The sequence below is a fragment of the Macaca fascicularis genome, chromosome X (genome assembly GCF_037993035.2).
Source record: "Macaca fascicularis isolate 582-1 chromosome X, T2T-MFA8v1.1".
Taxonomy (NCBI): domain Eukaryota; kingdom Metazoa; phylum Chordata; class Mammalia; order Primates; family Cercopithecidae; genus Macaca; species Macaca fascicularis.
The window spans coordinates 148,697,700-148,716,889 of NC_088395.1; the positions used below are offsets into that span (position 1 = coordinate 148,697,700).

At 35.6% G+C, this 19,190-nt stretch overlaps 1 long non-coding RNA gene across 1 annotated transcript in view; it reads left to right on the forward strand.

The window, feature by feature from the left end:
* The first annotated feature begins 716 nt into the window (after positions 1–716).
* Positions 717–19,190, forward strand: part of LOC135969229 (uncharacterized) — a 74,357-nt gene continuing 55,883 nt past the window's right edge. The window contains exons 1-2 of the long non-coding RNA XR_010584374.1: positions 717–787; positions 3,922–4,034. This is a non-coding gene — a long non-coding RNA (uncharacterized lncRNA). The remainder of the gene's footprint in view (positions 788–3,921; positions 4,035–19,190) is intronic.

Consider the following 19,190-nt stretch of genomic DNA (forward strand, 5'->3'; position numbering starts at 1 on the left):
GCTCTAGCTCATGTCAGTATAGAGAAAAAAACAGCTGATGAGTGTGGAGTCCTGAACAGAACCATCGTTTTCTCCTGGACAGCTCAGGGAGCTCTGAGATAACTGACTCTTGTCCTGTTGTCTTCCGTCAGACCTAGAAGAAAACAAAAGCTCCCTATCAGAATTCAAGCTCCACAAGGGTAGGAAAGTTCGCTATTTTGTTTATAGCTGAATCCCCTTTTCTAAAACAGTACCTACTGGTGTAACACAGTAAGCTCCTAATAAATATTTGGAAACACGACAGTCTCCTTGGGATCCTAAAAAAAAAAAAAAAAAAAAAAAAAAAAAAAAAGAAAAAGACAAAAGGCCAGGCAGCACTTGTCCTTCTAGGCCAGTGTTTTTTGCCTCTGGCTGCAGATTAAAAACACCTGAAAATCATTTAAAATTAAAATCTTTTAAAATCAGAGCTGCCTGAGGAGCACTCGCCAAAGATTCCAATTTAGTTTAAATGGTATAGGTTACAGGTATCAGTGTTTTTAAAATCTCCCCAGGAGTTTGCAATGTGTACCCAGAATGAAGAACAGTTAGTTTCAGCAGTCACCACTCAGGCTGAGATGCCGATTTTAATTCTCAGCACTTGGACTTTCTGATGGTTTCTGGGATTAGAAGCTGTTGCCTCATTGGCTGAGCTCTGGTTTCAGACCTATGTCTGATCCTGAGCATCTGTTGGGGCTTTTGGTCTCAGAAGCCCAGCTGAGACTCACCCTGGAGCCAGAAGAAAAGGAATCATTCTACTTCAGGGACTAAGGTGAGCAGATTTGAGGGGCTTTGAGGGTACAGTGGCCTGAACTTGCAACCAGTGAGGACCAGCAGGACAATAACGGCCATCCTCCTTTGGGAGAAGAGGAGGTATTCAGAGTCCAAAAACCCAGCAGGGCCTCACATCTTTTTTTTATGTATTGATGGTGTCTTTGCTAGGGAAAGGAAAAATATTCATTATTTTCATACCACATAAATTATTACGAGTATAGGACTGGGTAACGCAACATCTAATCACAAATCTCTTCTCATACAAAAATGCTCCAGAATGTTAAACACATAATTTAAACTACAATTTAAAGGGATGTAGCGGGTTACATTTCTACTTTTCCATACCAAAGAAGATATATTATCTGATGAATGTAGAATAGGTTATGCAGCAAAACCTTCCAAAAGTCACTTCTGACATGGCAGTCCAATTCTCACACTTACTTCCCCAGAAGAATATCATAGGTTTAACCTACAGATAAACACATAGCACTTTATCTTACTGTTTTTACACTCCAGAATTGGATAGAAAATCCCTCTGGCATTTTTTTTTTCTTATAGATTATTCCTTTAAAGTGCCCTCACAGGAAGTGTTTCATGACAAGTAGTTTGTTGTGAAGTGACATATTTTCCCTTTGAAGTAAGGATATAATAGGAAAAATAACACGTAGAAGACTTTGTGGGGATTTTACTCATTGTAACAATAGATGAGTATTGAGAAGGAGAAAAATGGTTAAAGAATTATCCTTTTGAAACAAAAAGAGAATGAGGCCTCTATATTGAGGTGAGACAGACATGGTTTTCGGCCCCATTGTGCATCTTAAAATACAGTTTTTGCAAATTGGACCTTCAGTCACTTCTTTACATCTGCAACATGAAATCCATAAGCTTGGTAATTCTGAACACAATTTAAGGCAATTGTAGCCGAATTGAGCTAATTAAATTTGCACAATAACATTGCCCTGGAAAGGCATCAGGCTGAGGCTGGTTATTGAATCAAAAAATGGAATAGGAATATGCCATTTACTTGAATTTCACTTGTACCATGCAATACATTATAGTGAATGGGAACAACTGTTTTTAATGATATTAATTTGGTCAGAAAGGATCAAATATTATTCGAATAAATATAAAAGAGAACTGCTCATCAGTAGCATGCTGTGTCTGAATGAAAAAATTTAAATGAGAAGTTGAGTAATTTGTGTCAGAAAGCACTAGTGACTGTCACTCTAGGCTACTTATGTAATTGGCATATGTCCCAGGAAAACCACAAGCTATTATTTTTAGGAGACCATGGCATCGCAAAGCATTAGTAAGGGCAAATGTGGAGCTGATATATCCCAAAGGAAAAGATTAATGCCCCCCCCCTCCCCCAAGTAATAGCAGACTGATTAGGTTCATGTTATCACCTGGAAAGAGGTGCGCTATATTGATTTCAGTAGGGCTCTCAATAATGTTTCACAGGATTTTCTCATTAATAAAAATATATGATAATAACAAAACTACTTGGAATTAAAACGAGGAATAGGTTATTGGGGTTTTGAAGTTAATTTTGGTGGATATGCAATATGTTAATAGTAACCATGAGGAGAGGCTTTATATAGCGATCAGCATCCTTATTGCCCCTCACTATAAAGAACTTGAGGCGGTTGTGCTCAGCAGGTTTTAAGATAGCAGCAAGTTATTCAGAGATTTTAACACTCTAGAAGGCATAAATGCAATTTTAAATGATCATGATAAAGTTTTTAAAATGAGCCTACATAGAATAAAAATATTTCTAAAAATAGCCTACATAGAAAAAAAGTTAGGGTATGTACAAAGTGGCCTACAAATGAAGTAAAAAAAGGATTTCAGGTTGGAACTGAATGCTCATCAAAAACATTTCTACTGTGAATCAACAGTCAATGTGACATTGAGAATAGCAGAAGGCAAACAATGACTAAGAAGAAATGCCCTGCCTTATTCTGAAGAGTCTGAGCATATTCAATTGATTAGGGTCACTGACTTTTGCAAAGGAGATAAGAACCCTAGAGAAGGTCTAGAACAGAATAACATTAATTAAAAAAAATAGAAAATAGGTCTGATGAGACATGCTGAAAGATGTGTGATTTCAAAGATGAGATTGTTAAGGGAGGATGCAGTTAATATTTTTCAAATATATGATGAATATTTTATTATGGTGATTATTCAATTTCCATATTATCTGAATAATTTTACATTATTCATTTTTAAACTTAGGAGACACATATTTTTGCTTTTTAGCATAGTTTGGTAATCGATGTTTAATAATGATTACCAGCTACTGTATGTTTGGAACTAAAAACAGAGAAATAGAACTTCTCATGTAAAATCAATTTCCTATACTCCATGATCCCTTCCCTTTTGTCCTCAAACATATTCGGTGCTTATCTTTTAAAAAAAAAAAAAAAAAAAAAAAAAAACAAACCAGAAAAACCGTTACATGGCCCTCATTATTAATCATTTCCTTTTCTAAATCCTTTAGTACTTAGTAGCTAAACATTAAATGAATGCATTGCTTTGTCTTATTTTTCTGCCTCCCACAGATAATTTAATGCTTGATTATATCAAGATATAGCACTATTGTTCATAAGAGCCTCTTGTTCATTAATTTATTCAGCAAGACTTTATTTGCCTCTTAGAATGTGCCAAATATTGTGCTGGCACTGACAATACAAACAAAAACAAGACAAACACAGCCCCATATATAATCCTGGACAAGAGTGACACAGGCTCTTCACAGTCTAGTAGTTTAAATACGCAATACTCAAATATCACACAAATAAATATACAAGTGCAGTGTCTCAAAGTACTGTGAAGTTCTCTGAGACCATAAAACAGATTACCTAACCTAAGTCATTTTTTCTTTCTGTAGCATTTCTTAGGTTAACTAGATTGTGAGTTTTTAAAGGAAAATTTGCATAAGCTTGTTTTATAAACCATCATACTTCATCACAGTTACAAGTACATTGGTGTATAATAAATACTTATTGGTTTAATATTTTATGAAACTGATATGTTTGGTTATGACGCATCAAAATAAAAATTATGTGGTAGATAACCTTCAACCTGTGAACTCCATATTTGACATTATTGTTATTATTTTGTTATATATAGAGAAAAACGGAGTCTCGCTCAGTCGCCCAGGCTGGAGTGCAGTGGTGCAATCTCAGCTCACCGCCAACATCTGCTGCCCAGGTTCAAGCAATTCTCTTGCCTCAGCCTCCCAAGTAGGTGGAACTACAGGAACGTGCCACTATATCTGGCTAATTTTTTTGTATTTTTAGTAAAGGCAGGGTTTTGCCATGTTGGCCAGGCTGTTCTCGAACTTCTGACCTCAGATGCTACACCTGTCTCAGCCTCCCAAAGTGCTGGGATTACAGGCATGAGCCACTGTGCCCGGCCTTATTTTAACTATATATTAGTGCTTTGTAAATCTTTTTTGGAAGGCATCTGATTTCTACGTACTGTCGGAATTATATACAATAGCCAGTCTCTTAGTGAGCAAGCCTAGTGGGCCAGCTAACATATATATTCCTAACTAGTGTTGCTAGTGTTGCTGTTCTCATGCCATTATCCATATGATTAATCACTTTCAGTGAGTAATGACAAGAAAAAACACATCCTTTCCTTGTGTAAAGTAGATGGCTGCCATTCCTGTGGAAAGGCCAATACCCGCAAGTTTTTTTGCAAATTCCAGTAACAGGTTATACTTTCATGGTCCTTTGACTCTGATTCCTGCTTCTACTTAATACTTGTCTTCTATTCTGAATTGTTCAACCTTTATCTCCATTGAAATGGACTCAAACATTAGCTCTCGGATATACTCTTCCAAATTAACCACTAACACAGAACTGTTGTATGCAGAACATTTAATGACTGTTGGCATATAATGAAGAAAGGGTTACATTGTTTCAACAAACAGGAAACAACTTGCTATTTCAAATTAGATGTTGTGATTATTAAAGGACTTTTTGGACATTCGGCCATGGGGTATTCCTGACAAATCACATTACTTCTGAGCTCTCCAATTTATTGGTTCTTTTCTCACCTCTTGATTCTTTTTCTCACAAAGTTGGAGAAGTCTATTAGGCTACTATAAAAAAAAAAAAGAACCACAAACTTAGTAACTTATGAAAAACAGAAATTTATTCCTCACAGTTCTGGAGGCTGGGAAGTCCAACAGCAATGGAGATTCAGCATCTGGTGAGGGTTCACTTGCTGGTTCATAGATAATGTGTTTTTGCTGTTTTCTCATGTGGCGGAAGAGGCAAATCCCATTCATGAGGGGTTCACCCTCATAACCTAATTACCTCCCAAAGGCCTTACCTCCTAATTCAATCTTACTGTTGATTAAGTTTCAACATATGGATTTTAGGGGAGCACACACATTCAGGCCATAGCAGCTATGAAATTCAGCTTTCTGATAATCCAAAAACCAAACTGAGTTCTTGGCCTACCTTCATGTATAAAATTTGTCAACACTCTTAGCTGAACAACAACGAAAAAGTGTCTTTAGTTTAGAGTCATTACTTTAACAGGATCTATCCTCCTTATTAGGAAGCAGTAATTTTAAGTAGTTTTTTTTTTTTTTTTCTTCCTTCACATTTACAGTGGGGATAAGCGATGAAAGAAATTTCTGGGAGAAAGTCAAAATGCCAGTGCTAGAGAAGAAAGGCAAAAAGACTTTGAACAATGATGTTTCTTAACTTGTTTCCTATTTAATTTTTTGCTGCTGTACTGAATATTTGAGACTGGGTAGTTTATAAAGAAAATACATTTATTTCTTATAGTTCTGGAGGCTGTGAAGTCTGAGGTCAATGGCCCACATCTGGTGAAGGCCTGCTTGCTAGTGAGGACTCTCTGGAGAGTTCCAAATTGGCACATGGCATCATATGGTGAGGGGGTTTGAAAGAGGGAGACAAAGTGCCTTTCTATTATCACACTCATTCTTGTGATAACTTGCTCACCCTTGTGATAACTCATTAATCCATGAATAGATTAATCCATTCAGGATGGAAGAGCAAAGTTCTCATGACCCAATTACTTTTTAAAGTGCTCATCTCTTAATACTGTTACAATGGAAACTGAGTTTCAAGATGAGTTTGGGATGGGGCAAACATTTAAGCCTTAGAAATCTTAAAAAGAAGGAATGATTTTTAAGGAATGAAATATCAAACTTGTTTTTGGCTCAGATTTGTCACATAATGTTTACAGTATATTCTATACAGAATAAAGAAAAAAGCAGTTGTGAAAATCTTTCATCAAATGTTCAGTTCAGTGTAGAAACTGACTTTAGTTTTGTATATACTAAATAGTTTAGTCTGAAGGAATCAGTTATATTTTTCATCTATTTGCTACTGCGTTTTGTGGGGGATATTATGTCATACTGGAATTTGTTTTGAGATTCAAAAATATCTCAGGATATATCCCTTAAGAATGCCAAGAGGTTATTGTAATATATCTTTTATCTTCAGGAAATTAGCTTGCGACTGGGATTTTATTCATTTACACTCATTTATTTACTATTTGCTATTTGCCAAGCATCATGATATAGTTAATGTATTTTACCAAAGTCAAAAAATATTTACTACTTGCTGACTACATGACACTTACAAATTATTTCTCTTCTGTGTCCCAGTTTCTTCACTTTAAAAGCTTATGCTTTTAAAACAGACAGTGTCATGTTCATTGTCTGATTTATATATATATATATATATATGCATACATTTAAAGTATTTCAAGCAGTTAATTACTGCCATTTATATAACTGTACAAACTGAAAGGGATTTTTGCATCGACACAAAAGAAAGAAAAGAAGAAACAACAGACCAAGTTTTACTAATTTTTTAAAAAATATGTAAACTTTCATAATATATAAGCTCTTCAAATACTAAAGTCTTAGCAAATTTTACAAATGATATTTGAAAGCATCTAGAACTTCTAGTTATAAATTATAATAAGCTACAATAAACTATTTTAGTTATTGTAATTGCAATTTTTTCTTTTTAATATAAATGACACCATTAGATAGTAGACATTAATGAAGAAACAGCAATGTAGGGAGAAGTATATGAATTTACGATACAAACAAAAATCTTATAAAAATCATGGTGATTCACTGCCTTTATGAACTTGTGATATAAACTTAGGCTTCATTTATTTCAGTTCCATTATCTGTGAAATGATAATGATACTTATAATGTTGCTGTGACGATTACATTGTTTCCTCATTGCTGATTAAATTTGAATAAGGTCAGTAGAATATCATATCAATGTTAATTTTCTGATTTTCTTTTTTAAATTTATGTATTTATTAATTATTATTACTACAATAGTTTTTGGGAAACAGGTGGTGTTTGGTTACAACCAAATGTTATCTTCTAGAACTTTTATATTTTCAGGTCTTAGATTTAAGTCTTTGATCGATCTTGAGTTGATTTTTGTATAAGGTGAAAGATGAGGATCCACTTTCATTCTTCTGCATGTGGCTTGCAAATTATCCCAGCACCATTTGTTGAATGTGTCCTTTCCTGACTTTATGTTTTTGTATACTTTGTCAAAGATCAGTGGGCTGTAAGTATTTAGTTTTATTTCATGGTTCTCTATTCTTTTCTATTGGTATACATACCTATTTTTATACCAGTACCATGTTGTTTTGGTAACTATAGCCTTATAGTATAATTTGAAGTCAGGTATGCGATGCCTCCAGATATGTTTGCTCCTTTTGCTTAATCTTCCTTTGGCTATGCAGGCTGTTTTTTAGTTCCATATGAATTTTAGGTTTGTTTTTTCTAGTTCTGATGAAGAATCATGATGGTATTTTGATGGGAATTGTATAGAATTTATAGATTGATTTTGGCAGTATGATCCTTTACATGATATTGATTCTATCCATCCATGAGCCTGGGATGTGTTTCCATTTGTTTTTGTCATCTATGATTTCTTTCAGCATTGTTTTGTAGTTTTCCTTGTAAAGATATTTCACCTCTTTAGTTAGGTATATTCCTAAGTTTTTTTTTCTTTTTTTTTTTTTTTTTTTTTTTGCAGCTGTCCTAAAAGGGGTTGAGTTCTTGATTTGACTCTCAGCTTGACTGCTGTTGGTGTATAGCAGTGATACTGGTTTGTGTATATTGATTTTGTCTTCTGAAACTTTACTGAATTCATTTATCAGATCTAGGAAATTTTTGGATGAAGTGTTTAGGGTTTTCTAGGTATACAAACATATCATTGGTAAACTACAACAGTTTGACTCATTCTTTACTGATTTGGATGCCCTTTATTTCTTTCTCTTGTCGGATTGCTCTGCCTAGGACTACCAGTACTATGTTGAAGAGAAGTGGTGAAAGTGGGCATCCTTGTCTTTTTCCAGTTTTCAGTATAATGTTGGCTGTGGGTTTGCCATAGATGGCTTTTATTACTTTAAGGGATGTCCCTTCTATGTTGATTTTGCTGAGGGTTTTAATCATAAGTTGATGCTGGATTTTGTCATGTTTTTTCTGCATCTATTGAAATGATCATATGATTTTTCTTTTTCTTCTGCTTATGTGGCATATCACATTTATTGACTTGTGTAAGTTAAACCAACCCTGCATTCCTGGTATGAAACCCACTTGATCATGATTTATCATCTTTTTGATATGATGTTTGATTCGGTTAGCTAGAATTTGGTTGAGATTTTTGCATCTATGTTCATCAGGGATATTGGTCTGTAGTTTTCTTTTTTTGTGATGTCCTTTCCTGGTTTTGGTATTAGGGTGATATTGGCTTAACAGAATGACTTAAGGAAGATTCCCACTTCCTCTATCTTTTGGAATAGTTTCAGTAGTATTAATATCAATTATTCTATGAATGCCTGATAGAATTAAGCTGTAAATCCCTCTGTTCCTGGACTTTTTTTATTGGCAATTTTGTTTCTATAACTGTTTCAATTGCACAGGACCTATAAAATAGTAACACAATTAAAAATAACCAAGGAGAGATCAGAATATAGCATAGGCATTAAATTATATTAGGGAATTATTATTAATTTTATCAGGTGATTTCATGGTGTTTGGTTATATAGGAAGATGTCTTTAATTTTAGGTATGTGTGCTGAAATATATAGGGCCTCAGTGTCACAAATAAATATGCAATTTATTTTAAAATGAATGAAAATCCATAGTATATATGTATTCATATAATGCACACAAACACTTATAGTGCAGATATAGCAAACTGATAGTAGTTGTCTAGGTGATGGGCATATGAATGTTTACTAGTCTTATAACATTTCTGTTGGTTTGGAGATTTTAATTACAAAATGGTAAAAAGTTTATATACTTCCCTTCAATGTTCATTCTATTTTTATTCAATTACGCATATCTCACTGCCACAATATCTGGTTCCTACAGCTTGAGTGTAGTAACCAGAATATAAATGATTCCATTATTATACCCTCTGACCTACTGAATATCATCTACCACTTTGACTGATCCCTTGGTTATCTATTTATCAGGGCTTGATCAATTCAACCAAGTGAAATTTACACACGTTAGAGCAATTCCATCACAGATTATCTTGATAATTTTTATAATGTTCATATACCTGTACAGTATATGACCAGGTTATATGAATCTACTTTTTTCTGGATTCTGTCTCTCCATTACTAGATTTAATCATATTTATTACCTTGAGGAGTTTCATAATGGAATTCCTTAGAAGACAGGTAGAAAAATTTTGAAGTCATTTCAACTTACATAAAGGATCTCTAGTGAAGGAATCTCCCATGATAAATCTGTTTCATTCAGAAAGTTCATCAATTAATTAGCCTAAATCTCTCTTACTTCTTCTCATTTTACTATTGATATAACAGAATAAAATAAGTTTTTTCTTCATTACAATTCAGCCTGTGTGGGAGAACTGTTATTAAACCCACTCTTTTTTTCTTTGATTAAAATTCCCCAACCTAGTAAGGCAGGCCAACATTCAAATTCAGGAAATATAGAGAATGCCACAAAGATACTCCTCGAGAAGAGCAACTCCAAGACACATAATTGTCAGATTCACCAAAGTTTCCCCAATGAAGGAAAAAATGTTAAGGACAGCCAGAGAGAAAGGTCGGGTTACACACAAAGGGAAGCCCATCAGGCTAACAGCAGATCTCTCAGCAGAAACTCTACAAGCCAGAAGAGAGTAGGGGCCAATATTCAGCATTCTTAAAGAAAAGAATTTTCAACCTAGAATTTCATATCCAGCCAAACTAAGTTTCATAAGTGAAGGAGAAAAAATCCTTTACAGACAAGCAAATGCTTAGAGATTTTGTCACCACCAGGCCTGCCCTACAAGAGATCCTGAAGGAAGCACTAAACATGGAAAGGAACAACAGGTACCAGCCATTGCAAAAACATGCCAAAATGTAAAGTCCATCGATGCTAGGAAGAAACTGCATCAACTAGTGAGCAAAATAACCAGCTAATATCACAATGACAGGATCAAGTTCACACATAACAATATTAACCTTAAATGTAAATGGACTAAATGCTCCAATTAAAAGACACAGACTGGCAAATTGGATAAAGAGTCAAGACCCATCAGTCTGCTGTATTCAGGAGACCCATCTCACATGCAGAGACACACATAGGCTCAAAATAAAGGGATGGAGGAAGATCTACCAAGCAAATGGAAAACAAAAAAAAAGCAGGGGTTGCAATCCTAGTCTCTGATAAAACAGACTTTAAACCATCAAAGATCAAAAGAATCTCATTTATTTAATCTTAGAAAAAAGCTAATAATTTCCAGATGTTTAATACATTTTATTGTGATTCTTTCTAGCTTCAGTGTGCTTTTCTTGGTCTTTTTTTCTCAATAAATTTAATATTTTTTGTATGTGTCAAAATAATCCTGAAGTCTAGTACTTTAGAAGAAAGTAACATCAGATAAAAATTTGGATCCAAACCCAGGTTCTCAACATCTCGAAAAATTAAATTCAATTACCTTTGCTAACCACCCACCAAATATTTTCTCCAAGTCTCCTATTTGTATAAATGTTCTCACCTTGAACGATGTTTAAATAGTATAGAAAAAATAGAACTGGAACAGAAAGCAGACATTTGAGCTGCATAATTGCCTTTTATACCTGCAATTTTTGGCATTGTGTAGAATGTCTTTGCCTCAGTTTTTACATCTGTGAAATACAGTGGTATTTTGAAGATAAATATGATTAAAATTACACAACAAAACATAATTTATGAAGATGGCTACCTAATATATGTATTAACCTACTTATGTACATTTTTAATGTCTTATGTGTTGGATTTGCTACTTTTTAAGCCTCAAATGGACATGTATGGAATTCTCTTTGACTTTTGCAGTCTGCTTGAAAAGAGTATTTAAAATGGATTATGCTAATGACATCTTTAAGGTATAAATGCAAAAGTGTTAATATCTAGTAGAGGATTAAAATTTGTTCATTTTTCTTTATACCCTTCAAAAAAGTCAGTTATCTTCTCCAACATAAGAAACTACATGGCAACTGCTCTATAATACATCTTGGCCTTCATGCATTTGAAAGACACCACAAACTTTTAGATACAGGAAATTTGTAGAGATAGCATGTATGTTTCAGGAACATTGTTAATTAGTTCATCTTTGTTACTGTGCCCAAACATATCTGCAAATCATCTCAGTCACTGCCAATCCAGTGATACACAGATATCAGCTGCAGTGATATAATTCATGATAATACAGCATGATAGACATAATGTAGACCTTATTATCAATTTCATTTCTCTAAGTGTCAAAATATATGATCATTCCCATGAAATAATTATTTGTAGCCTATTCATCCTAACAACAATTTTTTCTAACCCTTGCATCTTGTTAAAAATGCCTTTTTACCATATGTTTCCAGAATCCTTTGAGAAGATGTTTTTCATGTTCATTAAATTAAAATAATGTTGTCCTTATGAACCATTATTACAATTAAAACATTCTTAAATCAGTTTACATACTTGATCTAGTGAAAACGTATCCTTGTAATTTCCTTATCTTTTAATTAGAGCAGAAGCAGACCATAGTTCAACTAGTTAAGTTTTACATCTGGGAAAACAAAGTAGTGATGAATTTTCAGTCACCAAAATGTTAAAAATGGATATGACCTAATTATGAGAATATTTGTATCAAGTCTTAACTGCTTGAAGAAATACAGAAGGAAGTGGTGTATTTTAAACTTTTGAGCAGTAGAGAAAGGAAGGTTGCTTCTAAGATCGACTTCTAGAGAATAGATACCATTCAACTTCCCTTCTAGCTATTAGGAATTATATGACTCTAAGTTCATCAGAATTGGTTTCTGAGCACTAACCTGGCCCTAGACTTCCTTTGCTTTTGAGTCAGTCCTACCCATCCCCTGACCTTAATGAGACTAGATGACAACTTTAAGTTGAAGAGGAAGGGGTTAGAGTAGTCAAATGTCATCATTAAGCTAAGATCATAAAAAGATGGCAATGTATTTCAGGGTGTACGTGTTCCAATATATCTAAAACTAAGCAACACCTGGGCCATTTACAAAAACATTCATGTGGAAAATTTGAATATTCTAGAAGCCCATACTGTGCAAGTCTACACTAAAAGCTACAGATAATTGTCTTGACTTATCTTTGGCCTACACTCTGTCCCTCTCAGGATATATAAGTTGAGTGCTGATAGCCTGAGAAATGATGGGACATATTATGGGCAAAAGATTCAAGCGTATACATAAGTGCACTACAGAAAAGCAAAAAGGCAAGTTGCATTTCAGGGCTGTATAGAAATTGCTTTAGATCATGTGGTAGGCAGAATTCTAAGTTGGCCCCCAATTTTTCCTTCTCCCTGCTGTACACACATCTTATCCCAGGTATTCAAACACTGAATAGTTTAAGTCAGGGGATTCAATGTGTGAGACAGCACATGGCAAGGAACTGAAGGAAACATCTAGATGCTGAAAACAACTCCAGATCAACAGCCAGCAAGGAAATGGGGACCTTGGTCCTACAACCACAAATAGCTGGATTTTTCCAATAACATCAATGAGCTTGGAAGACGATTCATCCCCAAAACCTATTGATAAGGGTCTGGCTAAGGCAACACCTAAAGTATGAGATCTGTAGCAGAGGACCCATTAGAGCTCCCTTAGACTTGTGATCTACAGAATAGCGAAAAAATTAATTGATGTTGTTTAAAACATTAAGTTAGTCATAATTTGTTATACAGCAATAGAAAATTAACATACTAATATAAATTATTTTAGGATATATTCATGAAATATAGTATAACATAATTTTTTTTATTATTTCTTCAAGAATAGTAAGGGTTGTGATAGTGGTGATAGTTGTTGCCTTTGGTGTAGGTGTTCTGGTGTTGATATTGAGATGTTTTATTAGATGGTGACAGTATGTTTAGTTTTGCAAGAAATTGTCAACTGTCTTCCAAAGTGACTATGCCTATTTGCATTTCCACCATCTGGCCAATAAACTATAAGGAGTAGTGATGTGTGTGTTGCCCAAGGCATGTCTTTAAAGGGAGAGAACATTGTCCGTTCTTCTGCTGATTAAAAGATAAATGGCTAAATGAACCCATTTCAGATGTAAAATGAGGCCCACACCAAAGGGTTGGTGGAAGAGAAAGCTAAATGCTCTATAAATCCCAGAAAACTGTAAGGCCCCTACCTCAGCCTTTGAATGCTTACTTCCATCCTTCAACATGAAAGAGACGTGATTTATCTCTTGCTTAAGCCACTGTTATTTGGTACTTCGGTTACAGAAGATGAATCCATTTTCCATGTATAACATCTAATTGAGTCATCTCCCTTTAGTACCTGACCCCAATATCTGCCTGTTTCGATTCATGCAGTGGCTGTTAGCATTTGAATATTTCACAAGCACCTTACTTCAACTGAGTTAAACATAATCTCCATCACGAAATAAAAATAAAAACTCATTCTTCTTTCATGGTTCCATAAATTATGTCGCCATCCTTTCAGTCAAGAAACCTGGAAATCAGTCTTGACTCCTCCCTCTCTATGAATGCTATGATTTGCTTGAAATTTCTATTGCTCTTCTATGAGTGATTATATATACACTCATGTAATAAGATGTGATCTTCTGAAATTTCTTGAATCCCTTTACTTCTGTCTCTACCATCAACCTAGAGCAAATTTTGAATCTTTTACTGTCACCTGTCTTCCTCTCAGCATCAGTTCTTAGCCCCTTCTAAACAATTACCTCTGAGAAAGCAGGTGTTCTTCCCACAGTCCAGGTCTGATCATGACATATATATGTCAGGTCACCGTGTCAAAACCATTTAGTGTCCTACATTTACCATCGGAATAAAATCCATACTCATTAGTATGACATACAAACTTCTCTTCAATATGTCCCTTGACTATTTCTATAGCAGAGTTTTATCGAACTATGGCTGAAACTCATTAGTAGGGTCAGGAAGTCAATTTAGTTGGTCGTGACCAGCATCTTCTTTTAAATGAAAAAGGGTAGAATAGAATACAATAGGTAATATTGCAGTTCATTTCTCATAGTAAGAGTTTTGTATTAAATATTTGTTTCAATTATAAATGTAATACATTTCTTGCTGTAGGTCGAAGTGCATAGATTTTGAGAAAGACTCCTCAGAAGAGATGCGTGGTAAGCATGAGCTAAAAGACAGTGTAGGAAATGATTAGACACAAAGGGATGGAGGACACTGCAAGCAGAGGAAATATCATGTGCAAGAAGCAGAAATCTGAAATCATGTCTTAGTCATGATTTATTATTTGCTATAATAGAGGCTATACTACTATGTGACGAGTGGAAAGAATCATGGGAAATGCATATGCAAAGGCACATTAGATCAGAGTTTACCCTGCAAACTGTAGGGAGCCACATGATATTCATAAGTAGAAACTCACATGGCCAGATCAGGGTTTGGAGAATAATAACTCTGGTAGGAATGTGAAAAATTAAATGGCTCTAGAAGACGAGGACATTGCATAGCTGACTGCATATTTGCTTACCGTCTACCTCTGCTTCATCAGTCAATAACTCATATTGCTACAGACCTCGGGACCCCCTCTGACCTCCCAATCCTGGGAGTGCTTACTGGATTTTGAATCTGCAGGTGTGCTCTGTGCCTGGAGCAAGCCTGAGGTAGGTGGAGTTTCTGTCACTCCGAGCTGGATATAATTGGCCCCTGTGGGACCTTGATGGCAGTCACTTGGAGTCAGAAATAGAGTGTGGGAAAGAGGGATGAACATAAAACCCAGGGAATGTTCAATTATTTCATGCACATTTCTTCTTCATGACAAAATGAACACTGTTCAGAAAGCAGCACGATAATCACATTAGCTACAGCTCCTGATGTCCTTTGTTGCCATCAGTGAAAAAACTTGAATTATCTGTCAGGCTTCATAAGTATCCTCGCTCTGGACACCAAGTCATGAGTTTATCTAACCATGACATTCTGCCAGTGCCTGACTGCTGACAGCATAGTTGAGTAATATGGGGTCTTTCTGTCTCCTTCCTCAAGAGAAGGTCTGGCAGTGCGATTGATGCAAACTTTCCTGTCCCACGTCAGCTAGAATACACATCCAATCACTTGTAAACCTTGGTTTATTTACCCTAGGATAAGAATGTGCAACTCTCAGGATAGATAGAGACATGAAATGAGGTATGCACTATCAAATTCCTGGAGCATAATAGGTATTAATATTAATAACTAATATTAATATTATTTATTAATTAATATTAATAACATAATAAATAGTGCTGATAATACTGCTGATGGTAATGTAAATAATAATACTGACTTTTAAGGCAAAAGCAACTAGCGTGCTTTAGTTACATATTTGTAGGCATTATGCTAGCTGCTTTACATATATTGGTCCATTTCAAATTCACATTTTAAAGAAAGGAAAACTGAGGTTTGTACAAGTTAGTTTGCCCAAAGTCATAAATCTAGTAAGTCACAGAGCTCAGACTTGATCCTAAGACTATACAGCACGAGGTTCAGTCTGTTTAATCACTCCCTGATATTACCATAATAGCAGAAATGTGCCATTTTAACATTTTGCATTGTGATTTTTTTTATCTCATAGCTAATCTGGATGATGCTCCTTAGAAGATAGAAGCATTGCTTGCCATTTTGCAGCTTCCATTAATTTTATCACTAAAAGTTAGCTGCCTGGGTTTATTTGTACAATCAGGTGTTACTTTAAAAAAAAAAAGAAATTTCTAAACTTGTCATTTTGACTATCTTGAAAATAACTGATTACGCTTTCAGATGGTGACAGAAATGAAAAGTTGCGGGAGGTTTAATCGTGTACTACTTCCAGCAGCAGTTACTAAAGCCTCATAACACTTCATCGCAACTAATACATTATTGGGAAAGGGGAAATATCATGTCATATTTTTAACAGCTGGAAATAAGTGATTTTGATTTTAATACGACAAGTATTGTGTTGTAGAAAAGAAGCATTCTGACTTTTTTTTTTTTTTCGTTATGACTCACTGCCTATCAATTGCTTGTTACGACATTTGAAGGAATGCTGGCCCAGGCAATCTTTTTAGGGTTCTTTACCCAGGTTAGGCTGTTGCAATCCTATGATCCTTTGAAAATGTTTGTGAGAATATACTGAGGAGCTAGCACTGTACTGTGTTACCCCAATGTTATGTGTATGAAATTATCTCCAAGATGCTGTCAGCTCAGCTAGCCATCAAAGCTGGTTGCAGGCCCAGGGCAAAGTTTTGTAATGAATACAACTCATGAGTTGGGAGTGATTGTGGAAGACTTTTGCAGTCAGTTCTCATTCAGCCTAGACGATTCTTTTTAATGACACAGGGATTATGATTATCCATTACTCCCTCACAAAAAGGGGAAGGGAACACACATTTACTTTCTTGATAATATTTCTGCCTAGAAGAACCATCTGCTGAAGTTTCCGCTTACCACAAACTTATTCAGCCCTAATTTGTCATGTCATGTGATTTAATTTAATTCTCATAAAGTTCTAAGAGATACAGATGATATTATCATCGCTATTTTACTGATAAGAAAACTGAGGATGAGAGAAGTTAAGTCATTTTTCCAAGATCACTCAGTCAACAGCTGGTGAATCTGGGAGTCTAAGCCAGGCCTTTCTGATGTTTCTTTTCTTAAGGTCTTTTAGTCTCTCATGATATTGCTCTTCTTGAAATTCTAGTAACACTTGGCTTATCTCTTTCATTGAGCACATTTTATTTTCACCTTATAATAATGATATATGTTTGTGTATTCTCTTTCCACTGAGTTTTGTCTCCTTGAGGGTAAATGGCAGATCCTTTTATTTCTCTATCCTTTATAGTGCTGACCATGGTGCCTGGAACACTTTATTATTTGAACAAGTCAAATATATGTTCAGGAGATGTCTATATTTAAATATATTTTACCAATATCAAATACCAAGCATTTGCACATTTTCCCAATAAATACTTAGGAATTGCATTCTTTTGGCAGTTATTTTTCTGTAAGCTTTCTACGCCATTGAATAAATTAATATCCTGAACCGAATATCCAATGGATGTCTAAGATTGCTATTTTTGTTTTTGTTTTTTCTAGCAGAGTTTTTTTTTTTTTTTTTCTTTTTCTGAGACAGAGTCTCATTCTGTCGCTCAGGCTGGAGTGCAGTGGTGTGATCTCAGCTCACGCTGGAGTGCAGTGGTGCGATCTCGGCTCATTGCAACCTCTGCCTCCTGGGTTCAAGTAACACTCCTGCCTCAGCCTCCTGAGTAGCTGGGACTACAGGTGCATGCAACCACGCCCGGCTAATTTCTGTATTTTTAGTAAAGACAGGGCTTCACCATGTTAGCCAGGGTGGTCTCGATCTCCTGGCCTCGTGATCTGCCCACCTCAGCCTCCCAAAGTGCTGGGATTACAGGCATGAGCCACCGCGCCCAACCTCTAGCAAAGATTTTAAGTGTCAGGGCTTCCATTAGAATGAAGGAAAACAACTGACATACTTGGGACAGTAAAGAGTGATCAGGTATTATATGACTATTCAACAAATGCCATGGTTCAGAGACCTCATCAATAATTTCTTATATTTATCTACCTGGAGGTTATATACATTTTTCCTTGCACTGCCCTGTGAGTTGAAAAGGACAGGTCATTTCCATTGGACAGATGCATAAATTAAGGCCAGAAGAGAGTGAGTAACAGGACAAGGTTACATAGCTAGTAAGTACTAGAGTTGAGACTAGTATCTGGGCCTCGATTCCTTGTCCATGTTGCCTTTGGGGTAATCCACCCACCTAATGATTCAAGCTGTTACTTGGGAAGTCATTCTCAACATCTGTCTTTCCCCGTGCTCTACCAACTGAACAATTCTTCAGGCTATTTCCAGACCATCATGCATTTATGCAGATGCCTCCAACTGTTCGTCTCTTGGCTTCCAGTCTTTCCCTCTAACCTAGTCATTATAAAAACTTGAATAATACTAATCATTCACTTCTTTGAAATCCTGACATGGCTCCACAACTCCTTAGCTTGGTACCCAAGACTCCTGCCCGCCTCATTTGATTCAATTCTTCCCATATTTTACCATTTACTACCACTCCATCCTCATGGTGAAAGGAATTGCAATAGCTCTTTTATTCCTGGACTGTTTCACATAATGTTCTCTCTGGCTTTATAGACATTTACCTCCTTCCCCAGCCTCCTTTCCATCTGATTCACATCCAGTCATTCTTTAGGCCTCTGGGGATATACCATCTCTTTCTAGAAGACTTCCCTGATGCTCCAAGTTCACCAATGGGTCCCTTTATCTGTGGGGCAATAGCCCCTCATGCTAATTCTTATAACATTAATCATACTACAGTTCAATTGTCATATTGTATTTCCTATCAGGCTATGGCTGTATTCAGATGAGCAGGACCAGGTGACACAGTTCTTTACGGCTCCTTGGGGAACTGGAGAATGTATGGCTAGAGCACTGCTATGAGAGTTAGTGGGAGGACTTGAGCATCAGCCTTGCTCACACAGCTTAAAAAATGCTGTGGACCTGACTTCCATTCTAAGCCAGGTTATACTTGACTTATATCTGCAGTACTTGAAAAGTATGAGTAACAGTAGATGAGTAACAATTAGATAAGAACTCATGCAATTCCTTCTTTAAAATGTTCACTCCAAATTTGAATCAAACCGACCAATGGAAAATAAGAGTTAGCTTTATTTAACAAAAATATTATGTTCCCTAGTCATAACCTTTCTGAAATAACGCATCAAATATATTACGAGTTTATTATTTGCTTGCTGCTTTCAGAATTTGGAATTACTAGTAACATTAACAATCACCATCATTGTGATAATGCAAATGTGTTACTATTTGACGCACATAGTTAAAT